General features: G+C 52.2%; 1 protein-coding gene across 1 annotated transcript in view; it reads left to right on the forward strand.

The window, feature by feature from the left end:
• Window positions 1-19,075, forward strand: part of LOC138061270 (maestro heat-like repeat-containing protein family member 7) — a 114,771-nt gene that overhangs the window by 76,969 nt on the left and 18,727 nt on the right. The window lies entirely within an intron of this gene.

Raw genomic sequence — 19,075 nt, forward strand, 5'->3', positions numbered from 1 at the left:
TTGCCATTATCATTACTACCATGCACTGGCTGTCTGCTACTTTCTGCATGTATCACCATTGTTCAGATTGTGCTGTCCTTCTGGCGTTCATATGCCCAGTTGTCCCACACATACCAGTAATCCAGTTGACCAGGATAATGATCCTCAAGCTGGTGCCGTAAGAAAGTTAATACTTGTGAATCAAAACTACCACTTGCCGGCCAGCATTCGGCTGCATTGCCATCATGACTAATAAAAGCCCAGTCCTCCCGGCACAAAATTATTCATTGTCTCCATGACATACCTGCAATCCCTGCAATATGTTTCCAAATAGTAATAATTTCTGCCAAGGGTGTCCCCTTTGGGGCACTTGATCCAGGTCCTATTTTCCTTTCTCTTTTTTTTTTTTCTCTGTTTCTTTCTTCTCCTCTCCCACTCCACCTAATTGTAAAAGCTTAGAGGAACATAGAAAATGTAGTACTCACCCAGTCTCGGGAAGTCTCCCCGGAAGGTGTTTTATCTGTGGGGTAGAACTCAAATTCAAATTTCTTGCTTTTTTTTTTTTGCTTTTTTTTTTGAGGAGAACTCAAACCCCTTCACTCAACCCCTTTCAGTGTGCACACTATGGGACTTGAACCCACTTTTTTTTCCCTCTTCCCTTTTTCAAACCCCCAACCCCTTTTTTCTTCTTCTTTTTTTTCCCCTCCTTTCAAGGAACTTGAACCCCAGATAACCTGCTTTTTTTCCTTTTTCAAGGGACTCGAGCCCCAAATAAAATACTTAGTGGTGGAAATTTGGTATCCCTGATCAGTGCGACCCTGAGGAGCAATCCATAAGGTGAACTCACACATATGCTGCCAGCGGTTGCTCCACAGAGTCACACCAAACAGAGAAGCCTCGGTCCCATCTGGGTCGCCAAACTGGTATAAAGGTCCGCAGGCATTCACCACTAAGTCAGAGTCAGACTCTTATACGATCGTTTGTTTCAGCTCGAGCTGGGTGCCTCCAAAGAGGGACCCAGAACAAAGACATTCTGGGCTAATTATACTCCTTCCAGTCTTATTTCCCCGCCTGCCAGTGACAGTCTCTTCCAGTCTTCTTTCCTGAGTTGCTGGTCTCTTTCCTTGTAAATGGATTGTGTCTACATCCCAGGACGGTTGCTGTGTTCCTGCTTCAAAGTGCCTTATCTTATCCGGAGGTTAACGGAGACCTCTGTCCGTTGTGTTCTGTATCTTCTCAAAGGTTAACCGTGACCTCTGTCCATTGTGTTCTGTATGTTGGAGGGCTGATTCTGGCTGCTTCTGCAGTTGTTGTGTCAGCAGTAGCCCACAGGTTTGGTTAAAGTTCAAGCTTAGGCCTGCAGGCTTCACTACTGAGGCTTGGAGTAGTTTAATCAAGGTTATGCCAAGGGAAATAACAGGAGTTTTCTTACATGCAGAGAGGTGTGTATATTTTGGGATCAGGCGAGACGGTTAGGAGAAAGTTTTATTCATAGAAGTCTGTCCTAACTTGTCAACATCTCTTCCTTCTCCAGCAGTCCCCCTGTGCCCTGAGAGAACATCTAGGCAACAGCAGCTCCCTCAACGAGTTCCTCCTCCTGGCGTTCGCAGACACACGGGAGCTGCAGCTCTTGCACTTCACACTCTTCCTGGGCATCTACCTGCCTGCCCTCCTGGGCAACCGCCTCAGCATCACAGCTGTAGCCTGCGACCAGCACCTCCAGACCCCCAGGTACTTCCTCCTCCTCAGCTTCTGCCTCCTTGACCTTGACTCCATCTCCATCACTGTCCCCAAATCCATGGCCAATTCCCTCGGGGACACCAGGCCTATTTCCTATTCAGGATGTGCTGCCCAGCTCTTTCTGCTCCTGTTCTTGTTATCACCAGAGTGTTCTCTTCTCACTGTCATGGCCCATAACCGCTTCCCTGCCATCTGCAGACCCCTGTACTACGGGACCCTCCTGGGCAGCAGAGCTTGTGTCAAAGTGGCAGCAGCTGCCAAAGCAATGTCCTGCGCCAGTTCTTCTGTGAAATTCCCCAGCTTCTCGGGCTCTCCTGCTCAGAATCCTCCCTCAGGGAAGCTGGGGTTATTGCGGCTAGTGTTTGTTTGGGCTTTGAGTGCTTTGTTTCCACTGTGCCGTCCTACATGCAGATCTCCACTGCTGTGCGGAGGATCCCCTCTGAGCAGGGCCAGCACAAAGCCTTTTCCATGTGCCTCCCGCACCTGGCCCTGGTCTCCCTTTCTCTCAGCACTACAGTGTTTGCCTACCTGAAGCCCCCCTCCACCTCCTCCCCAGCTCTGGATCTGGTGCTGGCTCTTCTGTAGGCGGTGGTGCCTCCAGCAGTGAACCTCCTCAGCTACAGCTTGCGGAACAAGGGGCCCAAGGATGCCCTCAGGAAACTGCTTCACTGGCTACAATGCCAGCACCAGTAACTGTCCAACGTGCATCTACTCCTCACTCCAAGGCTATTTGGCATCAAAGATGAGTGCTGTTCATTTCTTCCTGTCTCACTTTTCTCTGTTACACTCTTGCAAAAGAAAAAATGCACTTATCCTTAGGAAGCGCTCTTCCAAGTCTGACCCAGAGACCCTGTTGAAGCAGGAAGCCAGGCTTCTCCCTTCATCAGCAGAGATGGGGGAACTTCAGAACCTGCTAGCCTGAGCTCCCTCGGATGCCCTCAGTGTAAGGAGTGTAAGTGTTTCCCTTTGCAGCCCCTCTTTTGGCACTGCCACCAAGGGTGCCCATGGCAACAGAGTCAGGCTCAGATGAGCACAGACAGGGTGAGGCCTTGTGTCCCATGTGCATTAGGGCAATTCAGCTGCCTTGGCCACAATCAGGGTGTTATCTCGCACCCCTCTCCTGTGAGGGTGGCGGCCAGGATTCACCACGGCCTCGTCCCTTCCCTCTACTGTGCTCCAACGCTCAAAGCAGAGTGGGAGCAGCCTGTGGGGACAGACCCTGTGCTCCTCAGGACCGTTCTCCCATTGCCACAGCAGCCATTTCCTCACTACAACCTTTGTGTGAGGGCTGCAGCTTTTCTGGAGACATGCCCACCTACAGCAGAAGGACTTTCTCTTTTGGGGGTTGGTCTCCTCATTTCCCCACTGTCCTGCTGTGCTCTAGTGTGCGTGTATATAGCCCAAGAGTTCTCTCCGCATGGTGGTTGTAGGGTTGTGTTCCCGTGGGTGTTCCTGTGAGTACCGGCTGACCAGGTAAAAATAAAAGGGGATATCCTCAGAGATGTGCCTCAAGTCTGGCTTTTCTTCAGAAGAGGGAGTCAAAAATATGCCCCAGCAATTGCACCAGAAAAGGGCCCGCTGCTCTGCCTGTGTACTCCATGGCCTCCAGGGGACAAGCTCAGAGTCCCAGTGTGATGTGGTAGGGACCAATGGCTGGATTCACGACTCATTTCTCAGTGACCAGTGCTAGTGGAGATGGTGAACTGCCTGCTTGGGGCTGTCGCACAGGTGACAGTGCTGATGACAGATGCCCATCCTTCTGGAGCGGAACCTGAGCCACCAGGAGAGCTCAGGGGATCTCCAGAGACAGCGTGTGCCTGGGGGTGGGCAGTGAACGGAGCTTCACAAAGTGAGGGACAGCCCATGATGCAGTCACCCAAAGGTAAAATGCTAAGTCCAGGTACGCATAGGGAAGCCAGAGTTTCTCTGCATTCCCAGCAGAGGCAGTGGGGACTCAGGAAGCACAGGGAAGGGGGACTGGAGAGTGACTCATGCACCCTCAAAAAAACACCACAGGCTGGAGCTAGTGCACACATGAACACATCGTGTGCCACTGCAAACACCCTGGGGTCACTCTGAGCACCATCCATGAGCACAGACACGTTCCAGCAGCATCAGGGATGTTGAGCCATGTCTGCCTGGGTCTGCTTCCTGCCCTGACCAGCACGGGCCAGAGCTGAGTTAGGAGTCACCCTGTGGCCCTGGGGCCCCACAGCCCACTCGCTCTGCAGAGCAGCACCGCCAGTCTGGGGCCCTGCAGGGAGCACCTGGGAGGGGTGCAGCAACAGCCAGCTAGCCCAGCACACACACATTCACCTGAGGAAATGTGGAAGATATTATTGAATACTGGCTACGTGACAAGGGGCATGACAACAAGATCACAAGACCTGCTTAAATGTAGCTAGACACGGAATGCAGGACCTTGGTTTAGAAACTAGAAAATAATGTAGATACCAGTGTCTTGAGAAAAGTACATGACTTGCTACTAGTGTCTTGGGAAAGGTACATGACTTGCTACTAGTGTCCTGGGAAAGGTACATGACTTGCTACTAGTGTCTTGGGAAAAGATGCATAGCCTTCTACTGTATCCATTTAATAGATAACAATGCCTTCTACTGTAGCCACCTATAAGGAGCTTGGCTTTTGCAATATGTATGAGCTAATTAACTCTGTTCTATAAGTCATAAGATAATTCTGAATAAACTGAGACTTGTTGATCATCATCGGATGTGCTTGTCTCCCGTCGTTCTCCGACAAATGGTGACCCCGACGTGATCCACGACGGAGCAACGAGTGGTCAGGTCCTTTGCAGCGAGGACGGCTAAATCAGAGCGAAGAAAACTGTGTCGAGCCCCGGGCGTTCGCATCGGCGTACCCGGCTGAAACGTGCTGCCGAGACCTTGGAGAGCTGCAACAGCACGCGCTGACGATATTCAGGTATGCAGAGGCAAGCAGCATATGATTTATGTACATGTCTCTTACAAAAGAGACAAATTAGGGAGATCGATTTACAAAAGGATCTTCCTGGGTTGTTAGCTTATGGGCACTCCCAGGGCTGTTTTCAGAACCCGCATACTGTTCACGAATTATCTGAGTGGCGTAAATTGGGTGATAGGTTATGGGAGGCTGCAATTGATGGGGATAAGTCAGCCAAAAAATTTGGAAAACCATGGAGGGCTGTACATAACGAGTTATTACGATATCAGGCAGAACAGAGGGCGGCTGAACAGGCATCTGCTGCTCATGAAAAGAATAAGACGTACGGGATAGACTGGCCGCGAGATGCCCCCTTACCCCCAAGTGTGTCTACCGTATACTTGCCTCCATCGCCTCCTCCTTCTACTGATGGATTTAAACCTCCTCCTTCTGTACCCTCAGCCCCCGAGAGCGAGTTTGCTCCCAAGGACATATCAAGCAGCCCTACTAATCCGTTTCTGTCGGAGCCAACTCCAGGGGCGGAAGCGGACCTGGCTGAGGCTATGGCAAAGGAATGTAGAGAAGCTTGGGCTGCGCTAGCTCGGGAAGGGCTGGAGCGGGGGGATGGAGAAGTATTGCAAGTGGCTGCACAGCTAGCCTGTCCTGTCACATTCCAGCAATTCCGGGAGGCGGTGTGCAAGCGACAGTTTCAGCCTTGGATTGGAAATTATTGTCCCAATTGCGCGCCACGGTCAGTCAATTTGGAGTCCATAGCGAGCCAGCGAAACAAATGTTAGATTATATCTGGAGTACACAAATTTTATTACCTGCTGACTGCCGAGGGATAATTCGATTGATATTTACCCAGCATCAGCAATTGTTGTTTAATGCTCATTGGCAGAGTTTAGTGCATGAATCCGTTGCAATTCAGAGACAGCCTGGGGATCCGTTGCAGGGAGTGACTGTAGAGGAACTTATGGGACTTGGACCGTTTTTACGCACTGAAGCACAAGCAATGATAGGTGCAGATAAGTTGAGAGAGGCAATGCAACTAGTAAGGAGAGCTATTGATCGAGTGAAAGAACCGGGGGGCGTTCCAGTTTATATGGGTATAAGACAAGGCAGGGACGAAACGTTTGGGGCATTCATAGACAAGGCTGCTGCAGCTACAGAGAGAGCTGGGGTTCCTGAACATATGCGAGGAACCTTGTTAAAACAGTGTGCCTTACAAAATTGTAATACTACTACTCGTAATATTTTGAGCACTCTTGGTGCCAATTGGACAATAGAGGAAGCATTAGAAAGGATGGCTCAGGTGCCCACTGGACCTCAAGCTTTAGTAGTAGAGGCTATAAAGCAGTTGGGGGTTGGGTTACAAGAACAAGCTAAGGCATCTCAGACTCAAGTGTTAGCAGCTCTTGTACCCCTCCAAGCGTCGGTCGTTACTCGACAGAAGACGTCCCCGGGGACTGGCCGAGCAAGGTGCTTTCGGTGTGGCCTTCTGGGCCACGTTCGCAAAGAGTGTACTGCCTCCGGTGTTTGGTGTGTCAAGTGTCGTTCGGATAATCATAAAACGGGAGCCTGTCATCGCCGTTCGGGAAACTCCGTTGGGAGCACAAATCGGAGCAGCCGCGTGCAGACACAAGTAGCTGCTGCACAGCAGGTAGCGTCTCCCGCCTCAGACCAGCAACAAGAGGGAGTCTCGGACTTGACCTGGCATCCGCTGTAGACATTAGTCTCCTAAATACTCAGCCACATCGAATTCCCACTGGAGTGTATGGTCCTGTGGTGATTCAAAATAAGTTTGTGGGGGCATTATTACTCGGCAGGTCATCGGCATCAATGCTGGGACTCTTTGTTTTACCTGGCGTTATTGACGCTGACTACACCGGAGAAATAATGATAATGTTATATACCCCTTTTCCTCCCATACGGATAACCAATGGACAACGTATCGCTCAGTTGATCCCATTGGAACAACTTACAAAGGGAATGCCGTCGTTAACTGATAAGGATCAAGGTAATGAAGGATTCGGCTCTTCAGGGGGACTGACTCTTTTAACCTTGACATTAAATGATCGACCTAGACACAAGGTTGAGATTGGTTATGACAATCAAGAACTGATCCTTATGGCCCTTTTGGACACTGGGGCAGATTCTAGTATAATTGCTCCATCACAGTGGCCCCAAGGATGGCCCCTGTTTCCATCAGGTACTACCGTTTCTGGAGTTGGGGGTATGACATTTGCTCAGAGAACACCTACGTTAAAAGTAAAACTGGAGGGTCGTCAAGTTTCTGCTGTGTTTTCTGTGGTACAACTACCACCAACTGTGCAGTGTCTAATTGGAAGGGATATACTCTCACAGTTGGCGGTTGTACTTACGAATGAGCACCCTTTGGCCTATTAGCCATTGCTTGGACTTTCCCAATTCCCATTACTTGGACAACTAACACACCGGTATGGGTTAAGCAATGGCCATTAAAACGGGAAAGTCTGTTTCATGCTCATCAATTGGTCAAAGAGCAATTTCAACAAGGTCATTTATGTTTGTCCACTAGTCCATGGAATTCTCCAATATTTGTCATAAAAAAGAAGTCAGGTAAATATCGATTGTTACATGATCTGAGAGAGATTAATAATCAGATGGAACCGACGGGTGCTTTACAGCCAGGGCTACCTAATCCAGCCATGATTCCAGAGTGTTGGTCTCTGCTAATTATTGATTTAAAGGATTGCTTTTTTACAATTGATTTACATCCTCAGGATCAAAAACGGTTTGCTTTTACCTTACCCTCCCTTAACAGAGAGGGCCCAGATCAACGATTTGAATGGACAGTATTACCACAGGGTATGCCTAATAGCCCCACCTTGTGTCAATTATATGTAGCTGCTGCACTACAGCCCTTACGAGAACAATGGAAACATGTTACAATTTATCACTACATGGATGATATATTATTTGCTCAAGCTGCGCCCCTTTTCTGACAAGCAGATTGAACACATCCAACGAGTGTTACAATGTTCTAATCTGGTAATTTCTTCAGGTAAGGTTCAACAGTCGTCACCATGGAAATATTTAGGATGGGTGCTTACTGACAAAACTGTGTCCCCTCAGAAATTACCGTTGCAGTCGCGACTACGGACTCTTAATGATGCACAAAGATTTTTAGGAGACTTGCAGTGGCTACGGCCCATAGTGGGTATACCAAATGAATTGCTAGGTACGGACCCTACGAAAGAACTTAGAGTTACCCCTTATCAGAAAACTCTCATACAGCAAATTGTAGAACGCGCTATTACAGGACATGTACATCGACTCGATGCTACTGTTCCGATTGATCTTGCTGTGTGGTTAGGGCATCGGTACCTGATTGGAGCTCTCATGCAATTAAAGAAAACGGGGGAATTGGGTATTCTTGAATGGGTATCCCCTGCTTTACAGCAGGCTAAAACCTTGGTACAACAAGTGGAAATTTTGGCGGATTTGATAAAACGAGGACGGGAAAGAATTTTACAAGTTCAAGGCTGCCAGCCTTCCACAATATATTTACCCATGCAAAGAAAAGACTCTTTACAATGGTATCTACAGAATAGTGAACATTTGCAAGAGGCGTTGCTTGGTGCTGGTTGTGTGATTGAGACTAATAGCTTTGAGTCCCCATTATTACGATGGATCGGGCAATGGAACTGGATGACATGCCCGAAAAGAGAAAAGAACCCTATAAAAGACGCGGTAACAGCATATACTGATGCAGGACGTAAATCGCGACGGGCTGCCGTTACATGGCAAGACAACGGTTCATGGAAACAGGAATTGTTACACGCAAGACAGGAGGATACTTTACAGACCATGGAACTGACTGCCGTCGTATGGGCCATGATGAACTTGATGGGGCCTCTAAATATTGTAACTGATTCACTTTATGTAACGGGCATTGTTGAGCAAATCGAGGATGCATTTATCAAAGACGTCCAAAATAAGAGGTTACATGAGCTTTTTATCCAACTCAGAAAGGCAGTGAAGCTTAGAGAAAAATCCCTATTCTATAATCCACATACGAAGTCATAAATGGAATATTGGACTTGGAGAGGGTAATGATAGGGCGGATAGGCTGGTCTCTGTTTTCACTGCTGTTCCCATTGCAAAAACTGTTTTAGCCAGAGAGGCCCATTCGGTTTTCCACCAAAATGCCAAAGGCCTGCATGTCGAATTTGGGATCTCCATGGCGGAGGCGTGTAGTATTGTTGGAGCTTGCCCAATCTGTAGTAACCATAATGGAGGTTGCGGATTAGGAGTGGGAGTTAATCCCAGAGGGCTTGTCTCAAATGACCTTTGGCAGATGGATGTTACTCATGTCTCTTCTTTTGGACGTTTAAAATATGTGCATGTATCTATTGATACATATAGTAAATTTATTTGGGCAACGGCACAAGCTGGAGAGAAAGTATTGCATGTCGAAAGACATGTGCTTAGTTGTTTTGCTGTCATGGGAGTCCCAAAGCAGTTAAAGACGGACAATGGTCCCGCTTATACTAGCCACAGGATGGATAGATTTTTGAAGACATGGGGAGTAAGACATGTCACGGGTATTCCTCACTCCCCCACAGGACAAGCTATAGTGGAACGGGCACATGGTACCCTAAAACAGCATTTGACACATCATGCAGAGATCGCTGATCCGCATTCAAGATTGTTGAAAACCTTATTCGTAATTAACCATTTGTGTGTTTTTGGAGATGCAAAGTATCCACCCGTAGTTGTACATACTAGCTCTTCATCTGAATGTCAAGATACTAGTACCGTATGGGTACGGAATAAGAACCCTAAGACAGGAGTACGGCAAACACCTGCAAAGGTCTTATTTTGGGGGAGGGGCTATCTTTGTGTTTCTGCCCCTACAGGACCTCTTTGGATACCTGCAAGATGGGCAAGACCTGTACTTGATCCCCAAAGTTCCACGGAGTCAACAGAAAGGCACGGTGATTGAAGAAGAGCTGATCCAATATTACTGTGATCGTGTGGTCCTGGATCTACTGCATCTTATTTGTGTATAATACCGTTTTTGCTATGTATCTCAATTCTCCACCAAACTTATGGGTAACATGGGCTAACAAAACGCATACTACTTCCTTTTGCTTAGCATTGGCTTCTGCTACTGATCCTTTTCGTACATGTTTGGTTGGAATACCCGGATATAATACAACTGATTTTTCAAAGCTATCCACTGCCACATGCAATAGGTTAGATGACAGCAGTAAATGTACAGCCAAATTATTAGCTGCATTAAACAAAACATTACCCTGGGATCCTCAAGAAATCGGGCTTTTTAGGTAGCAGAATGTTGAATAGTTCAGCAAATGAATCAGGATGTGTTGAACTGGGTGATTATAAGCAAAATGTCAATGATCCTGCATTATGGCTTACACCCAGGAGCTATCCCTTTTGGAACGAAACATATATGTGTGGCGATTATAGAACCTATGGTTGGGGGAAAAAATGACACAAAGATTTGGGCTAATGACAGTGCAAAGGCATTGCCTGGCAACACCTATTTGATTTGCGGTGATCGAGCATGGCAAGGAATACCTAGGCATGCTCGTGGTGGTCCATGTTATCTGGGAAAATTGACTCTTTTCGCACCAAATGTTACTGTAATATCACAATTCCTTTTTAATAAGACACATCGTGATAAGCGAGCTGTAGCAACCCTCACACCCGACTGTAGTGATCAAGTAGAACTCTGGGGACCCACGGCTAACTTTTTTGCGTCAATTGTTCCAGGGGTAGGTGCTGCTCATGCGCTTCGTACTATAAATACACTAGCATGCTGGATGGTTAAGCAATCAAACGTAACAACACAGATATTGAGTGAACTAGCACAGGACATGGAAAATCTCAGACATCAGATACTTGAAAACAGAGCTGCTATTGATTTTTTATTATTGGCTCATGGGCATGGTTGTAAAGATTTTGAGGGCATGTGTTGTTTTAATCTCTCCTCTAATTCAGAATCAATTCACAAGCAATTGCAATGGCTTAAGAATCACACTAAGGATATTACTGTTGTAACTAACCCGCTTGATACCTGGCTATCATCTCTCGGTATTGGTCCCTGGCTTAAGACCATGATTATGTATGCAATAGGTATAGGATTGATGGTTTTGTTGATTATATTGTTTTTACCCTGTTTTGTAGCCTATCTACAGAATATAGTTATACGCATGGTCCATAAAACACAAAATAATTTGTTTTTATTAAAGGAAGACGGGGGAAATGTGGAAGATATTATTGAATAGTGGCTACGTGACAAGGGGCATGACAACAAGATCACAAGACCTGCTTAAATGTAGCTAGACACGGAATGCAGGACCTTGGTTTAGAAACTAGAAAATAATGTAGATACCAGTGTCTTGAGAAAAGTACATGACTTGCTACTAGTGTCTTGGGAAAGGTACATGACTTGCTACTAGTGTCCTGGGAAAGGTACATGACTTGCTACTAGTGTCTTGGGAAAAGATGCATAGCCTTCTACTGTATCCATTTAATAGATAACAATGCCTTCTACTGTAGCCACCTATAAGGAGCTTGGCTTTTGCAATATGTATGAGCTAATTAACTCTGCTATATAAGTCATAAGATAATTCTGAATAAACTGAGACTTGTTGATCATCATCGGATGTGCTTGTCTCCCGTTGTTCTCCGACAAGGAAAGGCTCTCTGGGCAGCAGGGACATCCCAGGAGAAAAGCAGGGCAGCATTCAGACATAGAAAATGGAAACAACAAACAGGTTTCTCTGGGCACCAGCTCAGAGCAGGCTGCTCTGCCCCTAGGGCAGCAGGAGCTGCTCGAGGGGCTGCAGGGCCAGCACTCTCATGGTGTCCTGGGCAGCGGGGTACGCATGGAGGGGCTGTCGACAGACCAGGAGGGGGATGTCTTGGACACAAGATCAGGGGAGATACAGAGTGATCGGCGTTGTTGTGCTGCCTCCAAGTGTTCCTGATGTAAGAAACAGTGCAAAAATTAGCCATTGTTTCTTCAGGCATAGGAGAAGTTAACGAGTACGTCTGCACGGCAATTTGGTCAAAAACACATGTCACATTACAACAGCAAATGCTGCCTTTTGTGGCTGTAGTACCCATTGCACTCAATTGCCAAAACCATGTCCAGCTACCCATCCAGTGCATCCCATCTTGTATCCTGCATCCTATTTTACATCCTCATTAGCTGCTTTTGTAGCCTTAGTAGCTGGTCATAAATGGTTTTGCAGTTACATTGCCAGCAATGTTTCTCAAGTCCATACAGTTCAGCCTTGAAGCCTCAAGCAGGCTTCATCTACTTTAGGCCCTGATGCTAAGCTGAAGCTAAATCAGATACAATGTCCTTCCCTAACACTTCCCCATGGAGGGGCAGGGGGCTTTCACTTCAGAGCGCTTTGGGCCTGCAGCACTGCCGTGAGCATGTGGAAGGTGCTGATGGATAAGCCGATGCTTGCGCCGGACATGCTGTGGGAGCTGCTGAGCTTGCTGGAGGAGCGGCCACTGCGCAAGCAGTCCAGCTCCGACAGGGACAACAACTGCATCCTTCCGCTGGCCGTGAGTTAGGGGACGAGGCCTCCCGTGCCCCCAGGCTGGTGCCTGCCTCCCTGGGCCCCCTCCCCCTCTCCGCTGCCCGTGTGCCCCCAAGCAGGGACCTCTCCTGGGCCCATGGCTACAACATGGCCAGCGCCAGGCCTCCGACTGTGCCAGCGCACAGGGCTGCCAAGTGCTGCCTGGCCTCTCTGCACACCAACAGCCAGGCTGGCCATGCCCAGGAAATCTCCATCCGACGCTGTCCCTGCATCCGCCGACCTCGCTCAGCAGGCTGGAAAGCCAGGGTCGGGTTGGGGGCAAGGTGAGGGGCAGGAGTAGGGCTCCTGCAAAACCTGGGCAGGCAGCACGGCCTGGGACAGGGAGCCTGGCCGAGCGTGCACGCTACACGAAGCCTGCCGAGGTGATGGTCATGCTGAGGCAGGAAGGCTCACTGTGTACAACCAGGAGCTGAGGCCCAAGAGCCTGCGGGCGCTGGCCCTGGTCAGGCAGCCAGGCTGAGGCCTCCAGCTGCATTTCCCATGCTCCAAGGCTGTGCTCGAGCCTCCCACCTGGAGGGCTGTGGAAGCATGCCGGGGACTGCTCGGGAGTGAGAGGTGTGACTGAGTGTTTTCTGCAGGCAACGAGGGCACTGTGTGAGATCATCCGGGAGCCCGTCTGCCCAGAGGCGGTGAAGGCATTTTTCCCCCAGCTCTTCCTGGCGCTGCTCTTGCAGATGGTCTTCACAGCAGAGTTCAGCCACCAGGAAGCAAATATCTTCTTGAGGGAATGCCAACGGGATGAGTCCCGTCCCACCAGCCACGTCAGGTGCTCGATCCCGCTCGCCCTGTCTCTGCGCTGCACCTGGAGGCAGGGCCGGGCTGCCAGTGTGACCTGGGCTTTGCTCTGCATGCAGGTGCGCCGTGCAGGCCATGAAAAGTCTGCTGCGCTGCGCCCACTATGAGACCATAGCTGTGGCTGTTGAGAGGAAGGGCGGCTGGGACCTATTTCTGCATGCGGACACCTCGCAGAAGGGAGTGGTGGTGCTGGCCAGGTAGAGCCCTTTCCGGCCTGCTCTGGCCCAGCACCTCTTCCCTGGCTGTGGGGTGTGCCTCCCCATGTGCTTCTTGGTGGGGGAGGGGGAACGCCACTTCTCCAAGAAAGGGGCTGCAGCCTCAGCCCTTGTGGCAAGGGCTCGCCCAGCAGAAGGGCCCTGGGAGCTGCCATGCTGCCCAGCTTGGAGAGCTGCTGGGGGAGCAGGTGGTGTTAGGAGCTGTGGGAGAGGGTCGTGCGCAGGAGAACCTGGGGAGGGCCCAGGGGCACAGGAATCCAAAGCGGGCAGGAGAGGGGATGTGTGGGCAGGCCATGCCGCCTGGGCAGGAAGGCTGTTTCTCCGGTCTCCCACCAAGAGGAACGTAATGATGCCTGACGCTGACTTTCTAATGGCAAGGTGTGGTAGGGCAAGAGCAGTGCTCCATGAGCAAATGCCGCTGGCTGCAGGAGCTGCGTGCCAAGCAGAGCGATGCCAGAGGAGGTTTGCCTGCTCGGCTGAGGCCCAACACTGCCTTCTTGCCTCTGACAGAGCAATGAGGGGGGCTGCCAGTCACCTGCGTCGCTGGATCTTCCGCCAGCTGGCAAGGCTGCTGAGGAGGGAGGACCAGTTTCATCAGCTGCCCGTCATGGCTTTCTTTGTCGAGGTGGGCCTCATGGCAAGCAGTGCCTCTCTGGAGGGGCCTCTAAATGCTGTGCTCGCTTGTGCACATGCGTGTGGGGTGATGCTGGTGAATGGAGCTGGGGCAATGCATACGCTCCTGTTAGTAGCCCCGGCCTTGGCTCGTTTCTGCTGGGCGACCACTCGTAAGCACTTGTATTTCGTGCCTGCTTTGTGGCAGCTGTCTGTGTTCAATTGCTCCTCCAAGGGATGAGAACAAGAGGCTGCGGAGGGTTCAGGGGACGGGAGGAGGAGGCGAGCAGTGTGTGCAGTGTGCCGTGAGGCGCGGGGCTGTGAGCAGGGCCCAGGGGTGTCTGCACAATGCCTGCTGTGTTTGGGCTGAGCTTTGTGAGGGCCTGGTGCCCTTGCCCTGGATGGTGGGTGGGATGGAGAGCTGCACGCTGCGGGCAGTGCTGCCGGCTGTGCCAGTCTTTCAGTGCTGTGTCCATTTCAGCTGCTGGAATGCCCTGACCTTGCCGACATGGATGAGGAGGTCCTGCCACTCGTCCAGGGTTATGCGCAGAGTGAGAGCCTGGAGATGCGCAGACTGGCGTTCAGAGGCCTCGTGGCCCTGTTGAATAGACCCAAGATGGTGAGGAGGGGGGCAGGCGGGTGAAGCCATGCTGGCAGCCTGGGGCTTGACAGGAGACACTGGGTCAGAGAGTGGCTTGGACTTGGCTGGCAATCCGGAGGTGTGGTAGCTGCTCCCAAGTCTCCGCTGCCCCATTCATCTGCCCCGAGTGTCATGCCAGGCCCTTGGCCGTGCTGCACAAGGAGAAAGGCACCAGTGCCCAGCGGGAAGATCTGGGAGAGGGACAATGAGCTGGAGCACAGGGCCGGGCTAAGGCAGCCAGCTGCTCCTGGGCCTTGAGGCAGCAGCTTTGCTCCCTACAGAGGCCAGTGCATGCTGAGGGCCCCCTTGGAGATCTGTGCCCTGCACTGCAGCCTCTGTGCCCAAGGCCTGCGTGTGTGCAGAGCCCTGGCCCTGGCCACTGAGCCCTGATGGGAAAAGAGCAGGCAGAGCACTTTTGGGCGGGCGGGGCGGGGGGGGGGTCTGGCCTTGCTTCCCACAAAGAAAGTTGTGTGTTTCCCACAGAAAAGGAGAATGCAGAGCCTGCTCCCAGACAGCATGGAGTGGCTGCAGGATGCTTGCAGGGAAGTGCGTGTGGGAAGCCTGATGCTGCTGAGAAACATCCTCAGCTACCTGGAACAGAAGGGCTCCAACCCGATTGTTCTGCAGCTGGCCGAGAAGCTTCTGCCTCGCTTTGATGACGTAAGGCTGATGGGAGAGCCGGGGCTCTGCTGGTGTGTCCGGGGGTCCGTATGCGTGGTCCGGGTGCTGTGTGCCTCTCTGCATACGTGCCTGTTGGCATGTCCCCGCACAGGCCCTGCTGTATGTCAGGAAACCTTTTGCCCTGTGGTTCTCAGCCCATGCCCTGTGCTGGCCTTGGTGTCCAGGGCTGTGGGAGTAGAGCAAACCAGCCCCCTGTCTGCTCTCGGCTGCTGCGTCTCGTGCTTGACTGCATGCGGCGCTTGCCGTGGCCTGGGGCAGCGATGAGCAGAGAGGTAGGAGCAGGCTAGAGAGCGAGGGAGAGGCCGTGCCGCGGGGCTGTCCCTTTCTGTCCTCTTGTTATGTGCGGGGGCCCTGATGGAGGCCTCGGGAAATCCAAGAAGCTCCCTCCAGAGGGAGAGGGAGACAGAGCCCAGGGAGGCTTGTCGTGCTGCTGCCGACAACCCTCATTGTCCAGGCTGCCTCAGCAGAGGCTTGTCCTCAGCTCCGACCTCTGGCCGGGCTGGGGGACAGTTGTGCCCGGAGAGGACGAGGCCTTGCCACGGCAAACGCTCTTGTCGGGCCCCGTTCCTGGAGTCGTTGCTGAGGCCTCCCCTCCTCTCCTCCCTGCCTGCAGGAAGACAGCAGAGTGCGAGAGCTCTCCATGCTCCTCTTCAAAGACCTGCTGGAGATTGTGGTGGGGAAGAACAAACGGAACCTGAAGCAGCATGCACAGAGGAGCCTGGTGCCGCTCTTCCTCCACATGAGTGACAAGGTGCAGAGAGTGGCCCAGGTAGGGAGCAGTGTTTTGGGGAAGCAATGCTGACATGCCGTGGGTGGAGGTGAGCAGCAAGGCAAGGGCTGCTGCCAAGTGTGCCTTGGAACGCATGGCAGCATGAGGTGCAGCTTCCTGTGTGCCGAAGGACAAGGCAGAGCTGCCTCTGCCTTCAGGGAGGGCCAGACCTAGTGGCACGCTGCGTCGTGCCATTTGGGGCTGGGAAAGGCTGGGAGCCTTGCCAAGACGAGGGGGACCCAGGGTGTCCTGCCGTGGCTGCGGTGGCATCTCCTGGTCTCTGTTGCTCTGCAGGCCTCTCAGGAAGCCCTGGTGAGCGCTGCACAGTTCCTCAAGTGGGAGGAGCTCAAGCAGCTGGCCAGAAGAGCGGAGACATGGAAGATCGGGGAGTGCGTGGTAAGGACGTGGCCAAAGCCCCCGGGGCCGCGGCGGGATGAGGCCTGCCGCCATGGCCAGTGGGCAGGGTGCACAGCTGTGCCCCTCACGCACTGCTGCAGCCCAGAGCCCTCTCCTCTAAGTGCCCGCTGGGGTGCTGAAGGGGCCCCTGGCCTGGCTGGGCCTTGGCAGAAGCATGGCGGGGATCTCAGCACCCGCAGGCCCCGCTCTGCCCTCTGCTCCCTCTGAACCTGGCTACCAGCCAGCTTCTAGCTGGGAGGCGTGAACAGGAAGGAAGAGGAGGCCGGAGCTGGGAGGAGGGACAGGCCTGGCCTTCTGGGGAGGCTCGGTGCCAACCCCCTGTCCTTGTGCTGTCTGCAGCTGCTGAGGGACAGGAGCAGAGCGGAGCAACACCTGCGCCAGAGCCTGCCTTACCTGGAGAACCCGGACGCATCCTTGCGGGAGGCAGCTGTGAGGTTCATTGGTGAGCCACAAGCCCAGGGCCATGCCTGCCCACCCAGACGGGCACACAGGAGGGTCTTCAGTCCCTCCCACCGTCCCTGGGTCCTGCACCGTGGGGACGGGGCTGGGGCCAGCCTTGCCCAAGGGGAGCAGGCTGCGTGGCCAAGCTGGCAAGGCCAGATGGGAGCTGTGCTGCTGGGGGCTTGCTGGGGAGTATGAGGGGTGAGCGGAGGTGTTTGCCTAGGGCTCATCGGGCAGCAAGTGAAGAAGCGGAGGAAGGAGAAGGTGCAGGAGCTGTGCACTGGTGAGTGAGAGCAGCGCTGTGTCAGGCAGCCCTGGCAGGGAGGAGGGAGGAGGCTGGGAAGTGAGCTGCAGTTCACTGGCCTGCCCCAGGTGAGGAAGGCTCTGTGTCCCTATGTGGGGGAGAGCAGGGGGTATTTGGGGCGCATCTGGGGCTTGGCCGACCTGCAAGTGCCAGCTGATCCATTTGTCTTACCTGCTGCCTCCTCCGCATGGGAAGAGCTGAGTGGGGCTGGCCCTGCCTGGGGGGGGATTCCTGGGATCTCTGCAAAGGTGGGAGTCTGTTCTCAGCTCGGTGCCTTTCTCTCGCAGCCCTCCAGCCCCTGGAAAATGATGCAGAACCTTTAGTCCGTTGCCTGGTGTCACAGACCATCATGAACCTGAGGGTGCCAAGGAGAACATCAAGATTCCACCTTGGAGCACTGTGTCCCTGGCTCCCGAGAGCATGGGCGAGGTGGCACCCTCCCGCCAGGACGTGACTCTGTTTGAGCAGAGCTGACGCAGCTGTGCCAATGCCATGGTGCTGCACACCACGCACACACGCAAGTGTGCTGGAAGGTCTGGCTCATTGCTGGCATCTCCCGCAGCCCCAGGACAGCTCGACTCCTCAAGCACAGCCCCTGTTGTGCTACCGCTTCATGGCTTTGTTGGGCTTCCCGCAAAGATACAGCCCCGTTTCCTCAGCCGGAGTGAGTGTTCTTTTTTTAGGGAGCCAAAGGCAAGGGGCAAAACTTGCTGCCTGCATGAATCTGGCTTGTCCTGGGGGGGACGGGGTGTCCACTCGTTCCAATATGCCAGGCCAGCGTAGAGCGGCCTGACACACTTTGGTTTTGCTGCAAAGCGTCAACTGCTCTGCTGGCCCACAATAGCCAAGGGAAAGGGGGAGAAAAGCTTTGGCCTCCCCTGCCCTCTCCAGTCACCCCAGGGCAAGAGCAGGCCCCTGCTGTCTTCAGGGCTTGCATCTCAGGTGGAAGGGCAGAGCTGGGGTATGACATGCAGCTCTGTTTCTATCGCCACTGCCTACCCTGCGCATGCAGGCCTCAAGGCCGAACCGTCCATGAACTCCAGAATCATTGCTGAGCATGTAACGGCCAAACCCATTAAAAGCAGCTAATAAAGATACACAGCTAGCTCATGGGGCTAAAAAGTAGACTGCAGGGGACAAGATGGGATGCACGTGGGTTGGGGTTGACCTCGGAGGAGATAAGGGACTGTGGGAAACAAGGACATGGCAACCAGTGTGGGCTGAAGGCCAAGACCAACCAGAAGGAGAGTAAAGAAGACTCAGTAAAGAAGATTGGGGGAGACCTTCCCTGGCAGGTGGGAAATAAAACTGTAAAGGGTCTAATTAGGCCAGAATTCCTTTGTTCAAGGTCCCTCCCTGGAGGCACCCAGCTCCAGCAGTTACTATGCTGCACCATCATTTCAAGAAATAAAATTTTGCTGCTAGATGTGCGTGAGGCTCTGCTTCTTGGAAACCTAGGATCAAAGTGTTTCCACAGCACTTTGGCACCCCAGATGGCAGTGTAGCCAACCACCATTGCACCCTCTTGGCCCCAAACATCCAAATTTAGAAAAGGAAAAGGAACAAAAAGGAGAAAAAAGCCGTTACAGTCAAATCGATCCCTAGCTAGTTAGCTGTCCCTTTATGTCAGGATGATTGTCCATCTTACAATTAATGTGGGGGTTAACCCAAGGAAGGATCCTTCGATTCTAAGAAATGAGCTCTGCTACAGCTTATATTGGAAGATGAAAAGCCTCACTGAATGGATTATTGGTATGTGTGGGGATAATTGGATGTGGGACCGGCGAGATCCAAGGAGGACAAACGGCACCCTCTGTAAAACTACTCTTGCTGCAGCAGATATAGGTGTCCCAAATAACGCCCCAGGAGCTACTGCTCCGCCTTACACTCCTCCGGTGGCGCCTCCTGAAGATCTGTCTATCTGTCCCTCTCCTC

This window comes from Struthio camelus, chromosome 16 (genome assembly GCF_040807025.1).
Source record: "Struthio camelus isolate bStrCam1 chromosome 16, bStrCam1.hap1, whole genome shotgun sequence".
Lineage (NCBI taxonomy): Eukaryota > Metazoa > Chordata > Aves > Struthioniformes > Struthionidae > Struthio > Struthio camelus.